We start from the raw sequence: 16,330 nt of genomic DNA, 5'->3' as shown, positions 1-16,330 counted from the left end.
AGCCCGTTGGGAGGGGGCGGGTCTTCGCGGCGCTCCGCCCCGCTGCGCGCTGGCGTCACGCCCTGGCCCCGCCCCTCCGGAACCCGGAAGCGGGAGCGCGCGGGGGAGCGGCGGGCGCGGCGGGGCGGAGCGGCCCGACCAGTGGTGGGCGGTCGGGCGGGCGGCCGGGCGGGGACCCGGCCCGGGACCGGCGGCGCGCGGCGGCCGAGGCCCAGGTGAGTGGCGGCGGCCGCGGGTTGGGGGCTTGCTCTCGAAGCTCGCATTGGCGGGTTGTCTTGTAGGCTACGAAGCTGAGGGTTAATGTTGGGAGGCGCTAAGGCTGGGGTCGAGGGAGCGGGAACGAGCTTGGGGGTCGTGAAGGGGTTGCCGGAGACGAGAGTGGGAGCGGGACGGTTAAGGAGAAAGTTGACGGAATGGGCCTGGTAAGGGAGTTTGCGGATGCAGAGTGAGCAGGTCTTGTGGCTTTGAGCGGTTTCTCTGAAGAGGACGTGGCTTTAGTGGTAGTTGGGGGTCGCAGGAAACGGGCTGGGAGGGGGAAAGGCAAGGAGGCGGGGTTGAGAGGCCCAGGCGGGGGACGTGGGGCAAGGCCGGTGGGGGGACAGCCGGGGTGCGATTGGGGGGAGAGTTACAGGACGGCCTGGGGGCATCTGCCCTCGATTGAAGGGGTAGAGGAATGGCTCCTGGGGGAGAGAAGCGCCTGAGATTCTGTGGGTGTTCAGATTCTGGAGGTCCGAACCCACTGGTGTGGTGGCCGGCGGAATGGGGAGGGGGGCTCTGGGGGATGGGAGAGGGGGAGAAAACTCATGGCGAGAACCGAGAGCCAGTTCAGGGGGGTGCTGAGGGGGAGAGGAAAGGACAAGGGTACAGACGTTGGGGTGCAACCCATGGGATTTTGGGGCCCCCTTCCTCTCGATTCATCTGTTTCCTGACTTCACCCCCAACCGCTGGGTAACCCCCAGCGAGTCCCAGTGCCCTTTGGGCTGGTATTATGGTATTCCAGACTTGAAAACCATGCCACTCTCCTCCTAAGACAGGGCTGGCTGGAGCCGGGGATCCCAGGGAGCAAGGAAGGAGCCTCCAGACCTCACTGGGGCCTGGAACTGGGTTTGAGAGGGGAGGGAGTGGGTGTGCACACACCCGCGTGTGCTAGGCTGTCACCACCTCCTCGGAGTTGTATCCTTGGACTTAAATGGGTAAAACGACATACAGGAAATCTGTCCCCCGGCGGCTGTGAGCTCAGCTGGGGAGAGGCAGGGCAGCCCACAGCCACGGGGCAGGCAGTCGGCGTGCTCTCCCTTCTTTCCCTGGTGCCCTGGTGCCCCGGTGCTCCGTAGGCCAGGGGTCTTTAAGGGAAAGCCACTCCTGCACCTCTTTGTCTGGGGTAGGAGCTGGTGGGGACATCGTGTCTTGCCATTGGAGGGTCCCAGCTCCTACCTTCCTGAGGTGTATTCTGGTCTTGGAGTCTCCAGACTCTTATGGCATCCAGGAGCAGTGGGAGGCCTCTTGGGCAGCTGAGCTGGGAGGTTATTTCATCGTCTGATGGGCCCGGCTCTGTCAAGGGCCTTGCATTGGGTAGTTTTAATCCGCATTAATTTCTCTTCTTTCCTAACTGTGGAGATCCTTGTCCAGGATCTGCCAGAAGGGCTTGGTGGGGGGGGGGGGCTGGGTTTATAGCTAGTTCAGGAGATGAATCTGGATAGATTATAAAGAGGGACACAGAGAGACAACTTCTTCCTTTACTTCCAGAATGTTCTGGCCCTTATGGAAGGTGGCTTTTGGCCTTGCTTGCCCCAGGGCACGTGATCAGAGCCCAAAGTTATGCCTCCTACAGACATTGAGTGTGGGCTTGCCCTGGCTAGGACACCCCCCAATGAACAGGACTGGAATCTTCTGGTTGCATGGCCCTGGTGCTTGTCTCCCAGTAGCAGGAGTGAGGCCAGGCAGGCTCTCATGTTGGAGGTCCCGACTTCCGTCAAGTCTCTTTGTCTGATTCTTCACCTGCAAAATGAATGGGTTGGCTTCAGTCAGCATTTCTCAACTTTAGAACCCAATCTTGAAAATCTTAGCGTCTCCGCACACAGCCTCCTCGTATTTTACACAATGAATCCCCACTGCAGTGATCCCACTTGTGTTCAGCTTTCCATTGTATAGTTTGTATCCAAAAACAGCCTTTTTTACTGTTCCTTTATCTTCCGCATGGAAAATTCCACAAATTCCATGTTTGCTTTTGCACATTATATCTGTTCCCAAAGCTTCAGCTACACCTTTCTGGTCAGAAATCCCTGAGTGAGACTCTCCCTCAGTTCCAGGCCTCTGGCTCAGAGGACAGGGTAGAGACTCAGGAATGTCCCCTTTCTGTTTGCCTGTATGCTCTATTTTCTGTCCCCAGCAGAGGCTTGTTAATTTACCACTTCCCTTTCCTCGTCTCCCCGAAGTTGTGTCTTATGTGGGCTCAGGAGTTCAATTCAGCAAGGGCTGATCCTTCCAGCGCTGGGGGCTGGGCCCCGGCGACAGAGATGAGCCTTCCTGCCACAGAGGAGGGGATATTCTAGTGCTCTCCCTCCCACAGGAATAATGAAATGCAGAGTGGGTGGTCAGTGCAGCAACAGACATGGTGGGATAGAATGAGGGATGACCAGTGCAAGCTTCAGGGCTTGGGGGATTCTGGCAAGTATCCTTGGAAGAGATGGCAAGGTCCAAGCCAGGCTTCGAAGGATACAGAGGTGTTAAATCAAGCCAGGAAGAGGGAATTGCACGAGCAGATCCCTGCACTGCCCTGCCCTTTATTGAGCATCCTTTGTGATGGACCCTTTTATACCCATCTCTTTTATTCTGCCAACTGGCGGCAAGCAGTCCTGGTTCTTTTCTCAGTATGGAAACTGAGGCTCAGGCAGGCGGCGATGCCAGAGATGGCTCCCTGGGCTTTCCAGAAACACGAAGGATTATTAGTAACCTCAAATTGGCAAAGACCAAATTGAGCACAGTTTCTCAACTGCAGCACCACTGACATTGGGGCTGGGTTATTTTTTGCTGTGGGGGCCGTCCCACAGGATATCAAGCAACGTCCCTGGTCTCCACCCGCTGGACGCCAAGAGCATACACCCCCTGCGTCGTGACCACGAAAAATGTCTCCAGATGGGGCTGTGTCTCTCAGGGCACAAGAACCCCCGCTCTGTAGTGAAATCTGGTTACAGCCCGAGGCCTGCGTCTGCCTCAGTGGGTCTTTGGTGTTTGGTCAGCTCCCAGACAACTGCTGCCAAGGGCAGGCGTGGGGGCAAAGCGGCCGGCAACCGAATTCTGCCATCTGGTCAGTTCTTAATCTAGAGTCCTGATTTAAAAAAAAAAAAAAAAAAAAAAAAGGCAGCCCTGGAAAAGGACTGAGGGGGGAGTGAGGCAGCACGCCCCCAGAATGGGCAGCAGAGAAGGAACAAGAGGTGAGCCAGGGCCACCTTCGCTCACGGGGACAGCAGATGCCATTGTCCTTCTCTTTGTCTTACAACTGACCTGGATTCCTGCAGGAACCGTCCCTCGGCTCAGAACACATTGTTGCTTTTCTTCCGAGATTAGAGGTATTAGATTCTCTTCTCGAGAGCTACTTTGGGGGTGGCCCCAGATCAGTGTGGCTCCTAAAGCCACGTTATCTTGTCCCGTTCGCCCTCGTGGCTCCAGACGCTGGCCACTCCTCATCCACAGGCTGTCTGACTTTTGCTCGTCGTGCGTCCTCCTCTGCTTGTTCCCCAACCAAGACATTGCTGCTGTATCTCTGTGGGAGGAAACAGCACGTTCTGGGGCCGCCCGACCCCTTCTGGACATTGCCCTCCCCCGCCAGTCCCCATCCACCACCCCTTTGTGTGCCCAGCATCCCCAACCAACTGTGCCAGGCAGCCTCTGCTCGGCAGCCCCTGCTCGGCCTCCCCGCAGAGCAAGACAGGCCCTTCTCTCTGCCCTCGTCCGGAACAGACAGAGTCGCAGAACAAAGGGCTCTGTCTGAGCATCACCGGGTCCCCGACGGGCCCTGTCACTTCACCTCTTTTCACTTTGGCCCAGCACGGGCTTCGGAGATTAGGCATGTCTCAGAAACACAGCCGATGAGCTTGGGTTCTACTCATTTCCTCGTCGAGACTTTCTGAGCCCATGCCCGATGATAAATAAAGTAGTGATTCAAAGGTTCAGCCTGCGGGTTAGTCGGAGCAATGAATAAGCTGTCCGGTCTGACTCACTCGTTTATAACCCAGCTCTGCCCTGCTCCACGGGGCTGTATGTGTAAGAGGGGACCCAGCCACGGGCATTGCATTACTGTCACTGCTGAGTGGAGCAGTCTCCCAGGGCCACTGGGACAAAGAAGCACAGACCCCGCAGCTTAAGCATCAGGGATTTATTGTCTCGTGGACCTGGAGGCCAGAAGTCCAAGATCAAGGTGTTGGCAGGGCTGGTTTCTTCTGAGGGGAGCATCTGTTCCAAGGCCTCTCTCCTTGGCGTGTAGTCAGCTGTCTTCAAGATCGTCCTCCTTCTGTGCGTGTCTGTGTCCGAATCTCCTCGTCAGGACACCAGTCCTGTTGGATCAGGCCCACCCTAATAACTTCATTTTAACTGAATCACCTCTTTAAAATCCTCTCTCCAAATACAGTCGAATTCTGGGCTGCTGGTGGGTAGGACTTCAACATAATGAATGGGGGAGTGGGGGTGAGCTGAGACCCGCTTAAGCCCCTAACACTGAGTAAGGGACAAATTTGGTTTTTATTTAGTGAAGAAGTTTTGGATAAATATTTGCACCAGTAGAGTTCATTTTGTTTAGTCTTACTCTTAAATAAACATCTTAAGGGTGGTGGGCAAGTTGGCCACATCAACTTTGGAAGCATCCTGTTAGGAATCTTCCAGATCTCGCACATGTCCTTACACTTGGGATGACAATAGAGAGGCAAGGACCCAGCTCAGGGGGGAGTGGATCTCGTGTGACTTTACAAGCAGTGTATTTAGAACCAGGCCTGGGAGACTGTGTGTGTCTGCCTGGGGGCTGGCTAAGGTTTATAATTAGGCGTACGGAGGTCTCTGTCCTCAGCGTTGCCATGGTCACGGGAAGGGGATCTAAAAGGGGCTCTGTTAATGAACCAAAATGACTTGGGGACCAGCTGCTGCCATAGGTGATTGGACAAAAAAAGTTTCTGGAAGATCTGAAAATCATCCAGCGAAAAGTGTTAACGAGGCAGGTGCAGAGTGGGCTTTCAGGGATACCGAGAGAACAGAACGGCCCTCGCCTCTTTATCCAGCATGTAGATATCAGGAGTCGGGCCCACTGAGAGGTGCCCAGCACCAAGGCGAGCTTGTGACCCGGACAGGGCTTGTTAGGGGAGGAAGAGGGTCACGTGAGAGCTCCCCCGATGAGCCCTGGCCAAGGTCATCTCCCTCGGAGGCTGGTGCCTCTGCATCCTCACAAGTGAAGTCAGAGCAGTGCATCTGCGACAGGCTTGCTGGGGCTTTGCCCTGAATCTACCCACTCATTTCTCTGGGCATCTCCATCCCGTCCTAGGACGGGTGGACCAGAGGGAGCCAAGGGGCAATACTTGAAATGTAGCTTCTCAGGTCTCTGGCATGCCCCCCGGGGCTTTCATTTCCTGGCAGGCAGGGTCTCTGGCCACTGCTTGCGAAGATCACCGGGGTCCTCGGCTGTCATGTGAAGATGCTGTTTATCAGACACTAGATACAAAGAAAGTGCCAGAGCCAAGCCCAGCCCACAGACCCTCAAAGAGCCAGTCTCCCCTCAGCGGTCCCATAGGAGTCTGGCTGCTGGCTTAGCAAGGAGCGGAGATGAAGATGGAGAAGCTGAGGGTGGGCTGCCAGGTAGAGAAAAGAGCCTGAAAGGTGTCTCTAGGCCTCGGCAGCTGGGGCAGTCTTGCCGCCAGGCTGACCCACTCTCTCGCGCCCTCATTCTAAATATCATGCAGTCAGGTGAACTTGGCCTTGGAATCTTGCTGATGTCTCCTGTGCCTGGGAGGCCCTGGGGACACCCTCAAAGTGTGTGAACATTGCTTTCCTTATTTATTTAAGTCACAGTTGCTCAGCCTGGGCATTGGTGACACCTGGGGCTGGGGCATCATCTGTGGCGGGGATTGTCCTGTGTTGCAGTGTGTTGAACGGGCATCCCCAGTCTCCACCCACTAGATTCCAGTAGCGGTCCTCCCGCCCCTGACTCGTGAAAGGCGAAAATGTCTCGGGATATCGTTAAGTGTCCCCTTAGAGAAAAGTCACCCCAGATTGACTGGTTTAGGGGTTCCATGGGACCTAAGAGACTGTGTGTTCTATAATTTTGTTACTTAATTGAGGTCCTAGGATGCCGCACGCACATAAATGCACCGAGTAGGGAGGGAGAGAGGTTGTAACTCACAGATGCTGGGAGGGATCACCCTGGGTTGTACCATTTAACTCATCAGGACTTGTATTCTGATGTGTACATGAGCTAGGGACCTAAATCTTTTTTTTTTTTTTTCCCCCCCAAATAATTAACACAGTATTTCTCAATCTCAGCACTGCTGAAATCTAGGGCCAGGTCATTCTCTGTGGTGGGGACTGTTCTCTGGGATAGGATACTGAGCAGCGTTCCTGGTCTCTATCCACTCCCCCACCCCCACCCCAGTATAGCTCCCCTTCCCCTAGTCGGAACAATCAAACTGTCTCTTGTCATTGCCAGATGTCCCCTGGGGCCACAGTCGGCCTGGGAGAGAAAGCCGGTATGAAAGAATGCTAAGCTCTAGGGCAAGAAGAGTGGGCTGAGAACCATGTGTCAAGCCTGTGGCTGGCCCACAGGGACACTTTTACCCCCTGCCTCTGTGATGATGTGTGGATAGCTGGGAGGGGAACCAGTCAGTGGCCATCACCAAAGATGTTGACAAAGCAGAACCCTGGGCTGTGGGCTGCCTGGGAGATCTCACTGGGTCCAAAAGTGGAACCAGATCATTATGGCAGAAGCCAGGCCAGAGGGTAGACTTCGTGGCCAGGAGGGGCCCTGGCCCAGGTAAAGGCCATGAGGCCCAGGGTCACAGGTGAAGGAGAGAAGGCGACTCTGGGGGCCCGAGGACCCCACACTGCGGCCACAAGTGTTGGGGGGACAGAGTGGGGCCGGTGACACAGGCTGTTCCGCAGGAACGGGAAATGAGGATAGGCTTGAGGGTCTTGTGGGCAGGACAAAGTGGTAAAGAAAGGGTCCAGGGTCTCTTTCTGAGAGGGGAATATTCTGAAGTGGTGTGGTGGTGACAGCCCGCGTCTCTGAACACAGCACAGACTGCCGCCCCGTGCCCTGCGAGCGTGTGAGCTGTGTGGTATGTGGATTCTACCTCAGTAAGTCGTATTAAAAAGAAGGAAGAGTCTTACCAGACCAAGACGCTATTTTGAAGTTAAAACCGGCGGGTGGGGGGGGGGCGGGGGCCACCAGGTGCGGCGAGGCAAAGGGGATGTTGTGGAAGAAACCAGAACCAAGGGGGGGCCCCCGGTGGGAGGCAACGTGGATTTTGAAGTGATAACAGCTCATCTGCAGAGAGCTCAGGAACGGCCAGGTGAGCAATTGCTTTGTTCCAGGTTCCGGGCATGAGGTAGCCAGTGAGGCAGGACTTGCTCCCCAAGCCAGGTGTCCTGGGGACTTGTCCTCCAGGTGAGGGGGTTCCCGTGGACCTGAGTGGCTGACCCATGCTGGGCACTTCGGCCAAGGAGTGGGCCCGCTCTGTCCCTTGCGACCAGGCTGGCACAGAAGCCTCCTTGGAGCCCTGCCTGAGGTCTGTGAGGATCCCTTTAAAAGCACAGTGGGGCTCCGTGGGCCCCTTTCCCTTGTTTTTCGTGAGCCAAGGTCTCAAGCACAGCTTTTGTGTGTTGTCACTGTGGCTGCCCGCAGGAGGTTCTCAAGGTGGCTTTCTACCTGGGCATGACAGCAGGTGGATTGTGTGATTTGGAGAGGGGTCCCCAAAGGGGTCTCTTCCACCCATCTAGACCCCCTTCCCTGGGAGACTTCTGAGTCTCCATTTAGGGAGCCCACTGGTCACTGGGAAAGGACCTGAAGCGTGGACCCACAAGGCCTTGCAAGTCTGCCTTCCTCCTGTAACCAGAGCCATCCTGTGTCCCACTGGCCTGACTACCATCAATCTTCTCCCTCACTGTCCCAGACCCCTGCTGGAGCCGTGGACCAACAGCCCCCCATGGTCCACCTGCCTCACACAACCTGGTTGACCCCTTCCAGATGTCACTCTTGTCCTGGTTCTCACTGCCTCCAACCAGCCAGGCTCCCCATCAGACTTGCCTGAAAATTGAAACTCTGTCCCACGTTCACAAGGCCCGGCAGGATCTGACCTTCTTGACCTCGGCCCCTCCCCTTCCAGCCTTGGCCCTGCTGGCCACACTGGTCCCCTTGTTCTGAGGCCAGTTCCAGCTGCCCCTGCCCTAGGCGCTCGCCGCCCTCGCCTCGGCCGCCCTCCCCAAGAGCTCAGTTCGTCTGCCCCTTCTCGCTGCACCGGCCTCAGCAACTGTCCTCTCTGAGCACTTCCCTGCCTCCTGGTTCGTCCAGAACGCCCACCCTGCCCTGGTCAGTTTCTGTCTCCATGGCGGCGCTGCTGACATCCGGGGGCCGGGGCATTTTCCGTGGTGGGGGCCATCCTGTACGCTGTGGGGTGTAGAGCAGCATCCCTGGCCTCCTCCCTCCAGTGGCGCCTCCCCACTCCCCCAGCAGTGACAACCAAAACGTCTCCAGCCTCTAGCCGGAGGCAGGTGTCCCCTGGGGCAGCGCAGACTTGCCCTTCCGTGATAACCACTTGTCGAATACTACCCCAGATTTTTCCTTTACCCCAGTGCTCTCGCCATTGGAAATACCCCCTCTGCTCATGAGTTGGTTTGTCGTCAAGTTCCCTAAAGGCCAGGCCCCTTTGGCCTCCTTCACTTCCACATATCCACAATCCCCAGGCCGAGCGGGGCGGGTGCTACAGAAACATTTTGTTGACCAGAGAGACATTGAAAGAAGATAGCCTGTTCTGTTTCAGAGGGGGCCAGGGAGGTAGTCACAGACCCCAGGGAGAAAGATCAGCCTCTCTGCCTCGGAGGGCAGCTGACTGAATGGAACGTGTCCCCCCCACACACCCCCACACCCCCAGCCCTGTGCATGCCTGAGGGAGGGGCTATCTCCAGGGCCCAGACCAGTTGGGCCAGACTGGAAGGTTTGGAGGGGAGGATTTAGGGAAGAAGGGGACAGTCATGCAAGGGTGTTTCGGATGGGCTTCTCGGGGATACACAAATAAAGCAGAAGAAAGGCAGTGGTCCTTCTTGATGAGGGCCTTGCTCAGAGCATCTGGTATCTTCTGCTCTGGACACTTAGATTCATGTCCTGGGGCTGCCATAAACGGGCACCACAAACCCAGTGGCTTAAACAATAGAAAGTGATTCTCTCGATGTTCTGGAGACCAGAAGTCCAGAATCGAGGCACCAGTGGGGATCTGCTCCCTCCAAAGGATCCAGAGGTGGGGGGCTCCTTCCTTGCCTCTTCCAGCTTCTGGGGGCTCCAGGCGTTCCTCGGCTTGTGGCCACATCACCCCATGTAGATCTTCAGTTGCCCTCCGGCTCTGAGCTGCCACACCTGAGAAATAGGCTGATTTTGTGGCTGTTCCTCAGCGTGTCCATCTTTACAATCGTTTTACGTGATCGTTCCTTCTTAAAAAGTCTCCCCTGGCTGAAGGAAGTGTGCGTTGGAAAGTAGAAACGCGCAGAATTTTAAGTGGTGCTTCCTACATGATTCTGCTATAATGCTGGCCTTCTCCTTTTAGCTTGAGAATGATTTCATCTGATAAACATGTGGCTTCAAATTATGGCCTTATATAAACGAAGCAGCTACGCTACACTTTCTGGAGGCCCCCGTCCGCCTTATTTTCCAGTGAATTCTGAATTATTCGCCAGGCCGATAGGCAGAACCTTGCATTTTTGAGCACCGCCCCGGCCAGGTCTCGAGAACGGCTCATTCACGTTTGCCCCCTCACCCCCAGGGCGTAATTTTTGGTTATGTCGATCCCTCCTCCCAACCCCCACCGGCTTTGCCTGCCCCTCCCTTCTCCAAGAACATATAAGACAAAGGCCCTGAATTTTCGAAGGGCCGAAAGTATACAAGTGTGGTGTTTGCAAAAGCCTTTTACTTTCCCAGGGTTTAGGTTTTTCAGCAGGAATTTCTCTGACTGGGGTAAAACGCACCTACTCTAAGAATTAGCATTAGTAACATCAAGTGGATTCCCCCGTGTTGTGCAACCCCCGCCTTGATCTAGTTGTGGAACGGCTCCCTCTCCCCAAAGGGAAATGCCGTCCCCCGTGAGCAGGCACTCCCCCCCCACCCCCCAGCCCCCCGGCAACCGCTAATCTGCTTTCTGCCTCTCTGCATTTGCCTGTTCTGGATGTTTCACGTAAATGGAGTCTTACACTGTGTGGCCTTCTGCGTTTGGCTTCTCTCACTCAGCACGGTGTTCTCAAGGTCCACCCACGGCCAAGCTCGTGTCAGGGCTTCGTTCCTTTTTATGGCTGAGTAATGTTCCACTGTATGGATAGACCCCATTTGATTTAGCCACTCATCCTCGGATGGGGCATTTTGTTTCCGCCTCTTGGCTCTTTCCCTGGGCAGCTTTATAGTCTGCCAGCTTGGTCTCCATTTGGCGATGAGGACACGGTTCACCCATGCAGGTCTGGGTAGACAGGTCCCGTCGGTCGGGAGATGGGTTTTGCATCCCCTTCACACGCTGTGAGTGCTTCGGTGAGCGTCAGTTGGAGGGTGGAACGGCATTATGGTTCAGAGTAAGGATGAGGACGCAGGTTTTCAGGACCCGCTGCCCCCAGCACGGCTGCAGCCTGCAGTCGCCACTTGGCCGAGCTGTCCCCCCGCCACCCCCATCCAGGGACCTGCCGCCCCCAGTTCCTCAGCCCTGGACCTACTTCCTTTCATTCTGGGCACAGTCTGGGGATTCTTGGGGCACAGGTTTCACATCCACTTGTGACCAGGACCTTGAAGCCACAGCGTGACTAACTTCCAGGTCTTGGGCTCTGTTAAGACTCAGTGAGGAAGGCAGTGCTTGGAAGCCAGAGAAAACAGCCTAGCCCCTCCAAGAGAGAGGTCATTGTTTAAGAATGTCCCCTGAAGCTGTGATAATCAAAACAGCATGGCACCACACAGGCATCAACAGCCCAGAAGGCGACCCACTCGTGTAAGATAACTTCATATACTGTATTTAACAAACTGGGGAGACGCCCCGATCAGGGGAGGGGATTCTTTAATGAAAGAGATCACCTGGATCCCCATTTCACCTCCCACACCATACTGGGTTGACTCATGTCTCCCCCAAATTCATGTCCACTTGGAACCTCAGATTGTGACCTTGATGGGAAATAAGGTCTTTGCGGATATGATAAGTGACAGGTCTCAAGATGAACTCATCCTGAATCCAGTAACTGGTGTGTCTATAAGAAGAGAAGACACAGGGGCACCTGGGTGGCTCAGTCGGTTAAGCGTCTTCCTTGGGCTCAGGTCATGATCCCAGGATCCTGGGATTGAGTCCCGCATCGGGCTCCCTGTTCAGCAGGGAGTCTGCTTTTCCCTCGCCCTCGACCCCTCCCCCTGCTTGTGTGCCTTCTCACTTTCTCTCTTTCAAATAAATAAATAAATTCTTAAAAAAAAAAAAGAAGACAGAGAAACAAAAGACACCATGTGATGATGGATGAAGAGGTCAGAGGGATGCATTTATAAGCCAAGGAGCGCCAAGGGTTGCCAGCAGCCGCCAGAAGCTGGGGGAAGCATGGGACGGATTCTTCCTCAGAGCTTCCAGAAGGAGCCAGCCCTGCCTGCCAACACCTTGATTTTGGACTCATCCAGAAATGTGAGACAAGAAATTTCTGTTGTTTTAAGTCACCTAGTTTGTAGTACTTTGTTACAGTGGCCCTAGGAAACTCCTCCACCACCAAAATAATTTCCAGATGGATAAGAGTGTACATGTAAAGAATAAATCCAGGGAAGGAGAGGGTTGTCAACCAAAAATATTAGTTCCGTGTTAATTAGACCTGGGAGAGGAATGGGCAGCAGACATGAAAGAAATCACCCACAGATCTGACTGCCTGGAAAATCCAGTATTTGTATCCAGAAATACCATAAGTAAAAGCAAATCGCCCTTGACCCTGACAAACCATTAATACCCTTCCTATACAAAGAGCTGTTCCAAAAACAATAAGCAGGAAAAAATGAGCAAAGGACATAAACAACTTTTTTTTTTAATTAATTAATTTATTTATTAGAGAGCGAGCAAGCAAGAGAAACAGCGTGAGAGGGGAGAGGGTCAGAGGGAGAAGCAGGCTCCCCGCTGAGCTGGGAGCCCGGTGTGGGACTCGATCCCAGGACTCCGGGATCATGACCTGAGCCGAAGGCAGTCGCTTAACCGACTGAGCCACCCAGGCGCCCCAAGGACACGAACAACTTAACAGAAACAGAAAAATAGTTGCTCACTACATACAATTTTTTTTAAAAGCCCCGCCTGACAGTCGAACGAATGTAAATGACAAGATGCTCTTTTGTGCCCACTGATGGCTATGAGTTGAGAAAAATATTAACACTTGGTGCCAGCGAGGAAGCTGGGAGGCAGGCACTCTCATACCACTCCTGGCAGACCTCTCCCTTGGGTGGGTCTCTCGGGAAGTCACTTTGGCAGAATGGATGGGGGTGGGGGGTGCTTCTCAGTGAGAACGCAGAGGGAATCAGATCAGCCCAGTGTTGTAGGGGAAATGATCCTGTAGAGGGAACTCTGTGCTTCTGCTGTCAGTGACACAGTGCACCCTAAGATTTTGCATTGAGAGCAGAGTTGTCCTGGAGCTGGTGGAGGGGCTCGGAGGGCGTTCTGACCTGAGGGGACAAGAACAGTACCCAGGGGAGGCAGCAGGGTGGGGCAGGCCCCCCATCTGAGGTGCGGATGAGGGAAAGGGAGGGCAAGGTGCCTGGGAGTGGGGGGGTGGCCGGCCCTCCAGGCCTGTGGTGAAAGCCTGGTGGGTATCTCATGGGGACACAGCCCAGTCAAGGAGAACTAGGCTTTCTACAGCGGGTCGGGGCTTTGGACAGCTTCTCCCTGATGGGCCTGGAGAAGCCTGCAAGGTCTGGTCTTTGAACCTGGGCCTGGCTGGGTCGGGAGGGCCTGGAGCGTTTCCAGTGAGTCAGTGTAGAGACCAAGAGGTAGCCATGCTTAATCGGGCCCGATGGCCAGGGGCTCTGAGGGCTGGCCATGGGGTGCCTTTGAGGGGCCCTGTGCCAGGACACGCACATCTAGACCAGTGTTCCCTGGGGTTCCCCTGCAGCAGCCCAGAGAATGGAGGCAGGAGGTTCTACCTAGGGGCCCTCCTGATTGGTGAGAAGAGAGGGCAGCTCTGGGGACACGGTGACAGCAGTCAGGATGTGGGCAGGGAGGATGTGGGAGGGGGAGCAGGGAACAAGCCTTCTGGGTGTTTGGGGCTGGGAGAGGTGGCCTGTGGTGGGCTGGAGGTGGAGCGTGGCCCCTGGGGACATGCAGCAGAGTGGATAGGTGTGTGTGTGGGGGGTAGTCCCTGCACCGGAGCAGATCCAGGTGCATCCCCAGGGCTGCAGAGCAAGTGAGCAGAACCAGGAGAGGCCGGTGGCCGGCGGATGTGACTGGTAGGAGCGTGGTGGCATCTTTGGGGAGAGGCACAGTGGTTTTTATGCGGGGGGGATGTTGGATTGAGGGACAGGTGGGAGTGGGAAGAGCTGGCTCCAAGTCATGTGGAAGGGAGGAGGAAACCAGGCTTTACCTGGGCGGGAAAAGGGTTTATGAGTGTCTTTGGTTTTAAGGCATGTGAACTGTTTCAAGGGGAGGATCGTTCGTCCTTCCTTTCAGGAAGGGGGGGGAGAGGAGAGTGTGGGCTCCCTGGGGAGAAGGGCTCCTACAGGGGACCCCAGACGCTCTCTGTCTTGCCCACCCCTACTCTTTGGCTATCCCCCTCCTCACAGCCCTTGTAGTCAGCAGCCACCCTGAGCAAGTCTTATCTCCTGCCTCCTGGCCAGGGGGGTGGGGCATGCACCAGCCGGTCCTGTGACTGCCCGCATGGCCCCCAGTCTCTGAGCACGGGGTTGTCTTCTGCTCCCCACGCCAAGGGGCCCAGAGCTGCAGACATCCCCTGTGGGGCTCCGAGGGGATCTGATGATTGACTGACCCTGGAGGACGGGGTGGCACAGAATCTAGCTGGCCGTGTTGAGTTTGACCAGGCCCCCGCCAGGGCAAGTGAGGGAGGTCTTTGGAGCAGGAACAAGATCACATTGGTGGGCTCTGATGGCTTCTCACTCAGGTCAGTCAGTGTCTGCTGGGAGGAGAAAGCAGGCACATCTGTGCGACCCTTCCACCACCTGCATTCCTGCACTTGGACATGAGACAGCCCAGAACCCTGAGTCTGTGAGCCGGATCTCGCCTCCAGAAGTTGTGGTGCACGTCAGCCATGTCCCCACAAGTGCAGGTCACAGAAGGGGCCAGTCCTGCCTGAAGCCCCAGCTCTGTGCACGTGTGTGTGCGCGCGCGCGTGTGTGTTCACATTAAAGTGCTGTGCGTGCACGCATGTCCCTGTGTGTGCATGCATGCACGCGTGTGCGTGTGTTCACACGAAACTGCATGCACGTGCATCCCTGTTTGTGTCTGTGCTTTGGTGTGTGTGTGCACGAATGTGGGTGTATTCATGTAAAAGGGCATACATGTCCACGTGTGTCCATGTCTGCACGTGTCGTGTGCTCATGAGCATGTGCGTGCCCTCGAGTGGCCGTGGTGAAGGTGCATATCTACAGTTCAGGCCCCTGCATTTCTCACCTGGCTTGGAAACAGCATAAACTGTCCAGCTTCCCCAGCTGTGCGGTGCTGCCCGTGAAGGTTCCGTGATCGGTTCTAGTTACGTCAGGGGACAGCCAGGCGGACAGCACCACCTGGCACCTCTGAACACCTGACACGGGTTCCCAGCTCTCTCTGCTGCAGCATCCAAGGAACTCATTGACGGGGCTCAGGGGTTGGACATTTTGAAAAGAGAGCAAGAAGTTTTAAAAGAGGCTCACCTGGGGGACTGGGTTCTTTCATAAGCCACGTAATTTTTAATTTTTATTTTTTAAAAGATTTTATTTTATTTTTTGATAGAGAAAGAGATAGTACAAGCAGGGGGAGCAGCAGGGAGAGAGGGAGAAGCAGACTTCCCGCTGAGCAGGGAGCCCGATGTGGGGCTCCATCCCAGGACCCTGGGATCATGACCTTAGCCAAAGGCAGACGCTTAACCAACTGAACCACCCAGGCACCCCATCCACCTAATTTTTAAAAAGAGCTTTATTAACTGTAATTGATACACTTAAACTGCACTTCTTTAAAGTGTGCAATTTAGTGAGTCGTGACACATGTGAACACTCATGAACCCACCACCACAACCAATGTAGTAAACACAGTCATCACCCGACAGGTCTCCCTGGGCTCCTTTGTCATCCCAGCCTGCCCCTCCCTCACGCAGCCACTGATCTACTTTGTCTCTATACTCTGCATTTTCTAGAATTCTACACACGTGGAACCATACACAACAGTGTATACTGTTTTTAAAACTTTATTGAGGTTGAGGCCGCCTGGCTGGCTCGTTCGGAAAAACATACGACTCTTGACCTCGGGGTCGTGAGTTGGAATCCCATGTTGGACGTAGAGATTACTTAAAAATAAATAAATAAACTTGAAAAAAACTTGAGTGAGGTGAAATTCACACAGCACAGAATTCACCATTTTAAAGTGTTGGATTCAGTGGTGTTGAATGTTGGTGTCGTGCAGCCTCCATCTCTGTCCAGCTGCAGAACAATTTCATCCCCTACAAGGAACCCCTGTCTCCATTAGCAGTCACTTCCTACTCCCTCCATCTCCCTCCCCCAGCCCCTGGCAGCCACCGATCTGCTTTCTGTCTGTATGGATTTGCCTGTTCTGGACGTTTCGTTCAAATGGGATCCTACACTGTGTGGCCTTTTATGTCTGGCTGCTTTCGCTCAACGCAACGTTTTCGAGGTCCATCCATACTGTAGTGTGTATCAGGGCTTTGTTCCTTTTTATGTCTGAGTAATACTCCATTGCATGTAGGAACCACAGTCTACATTCACTTATCAGCTGATAGACACTTGGGTTGTTTCCACCTTTTGGCTCTTGTGAATTGTGCTGCCGTGAACACGCATGTACAAGGATTTCTTTGAACACCTGTTTTCAGTTCTTTTAGGTCTATACCTAGGAGCGGAATTGTTGGGTCTGTACGTTTTGTTTTTGTTCTTGTTTGTCCTCTTTCT

General features: G+C 54.7%; 1 protein-coding gene across 17 annotated transcripts in view; it reads left to right on the top strand.

The window, feature by feature from the left end:
- The first annotated feature begins 116 nt into the window (after positions 1-116).
- MYO9B (myosin IXB) overlaps positions 117-16,330 on the top strand; it is an 86,700-nt gene continuing 70,486 nt past the window's right edge. For 16 of the 17 annotated variants that reach the window (XM_078054000.1, XM_036095364.2, XM_078053979.1 and 13 more), the window contains exon 1: positions 117-215. The gene's annotated coding sequence lies outside the window, so the exon portion shown is untranslated. Of the gene's footprint in view, positions 216-11,855; positions 11,877-16,330 lie in introns of those variants that run through there. The other variant, XM_078053946.1, reaches the window with a different exon arrangement.

This window comes from Halichoerus grypus, chromosome 1 (genome assembly GCF_964656455.1).
Source record: "Halichoerus grypus chromosome 1, mHalGry1.hap1.1, whole genome shotgun sequence".
NCBI classification, from domain to species: domain Eukaryota; kingdom Metazoa; phylum Chordata; class Mammalia; order Carnivora; family Phocidae; genus Halichoerus; species Halichoerus grypus.
This window is presented reverse-complemented; position numbering and strand designations above follow the sequence as displayed.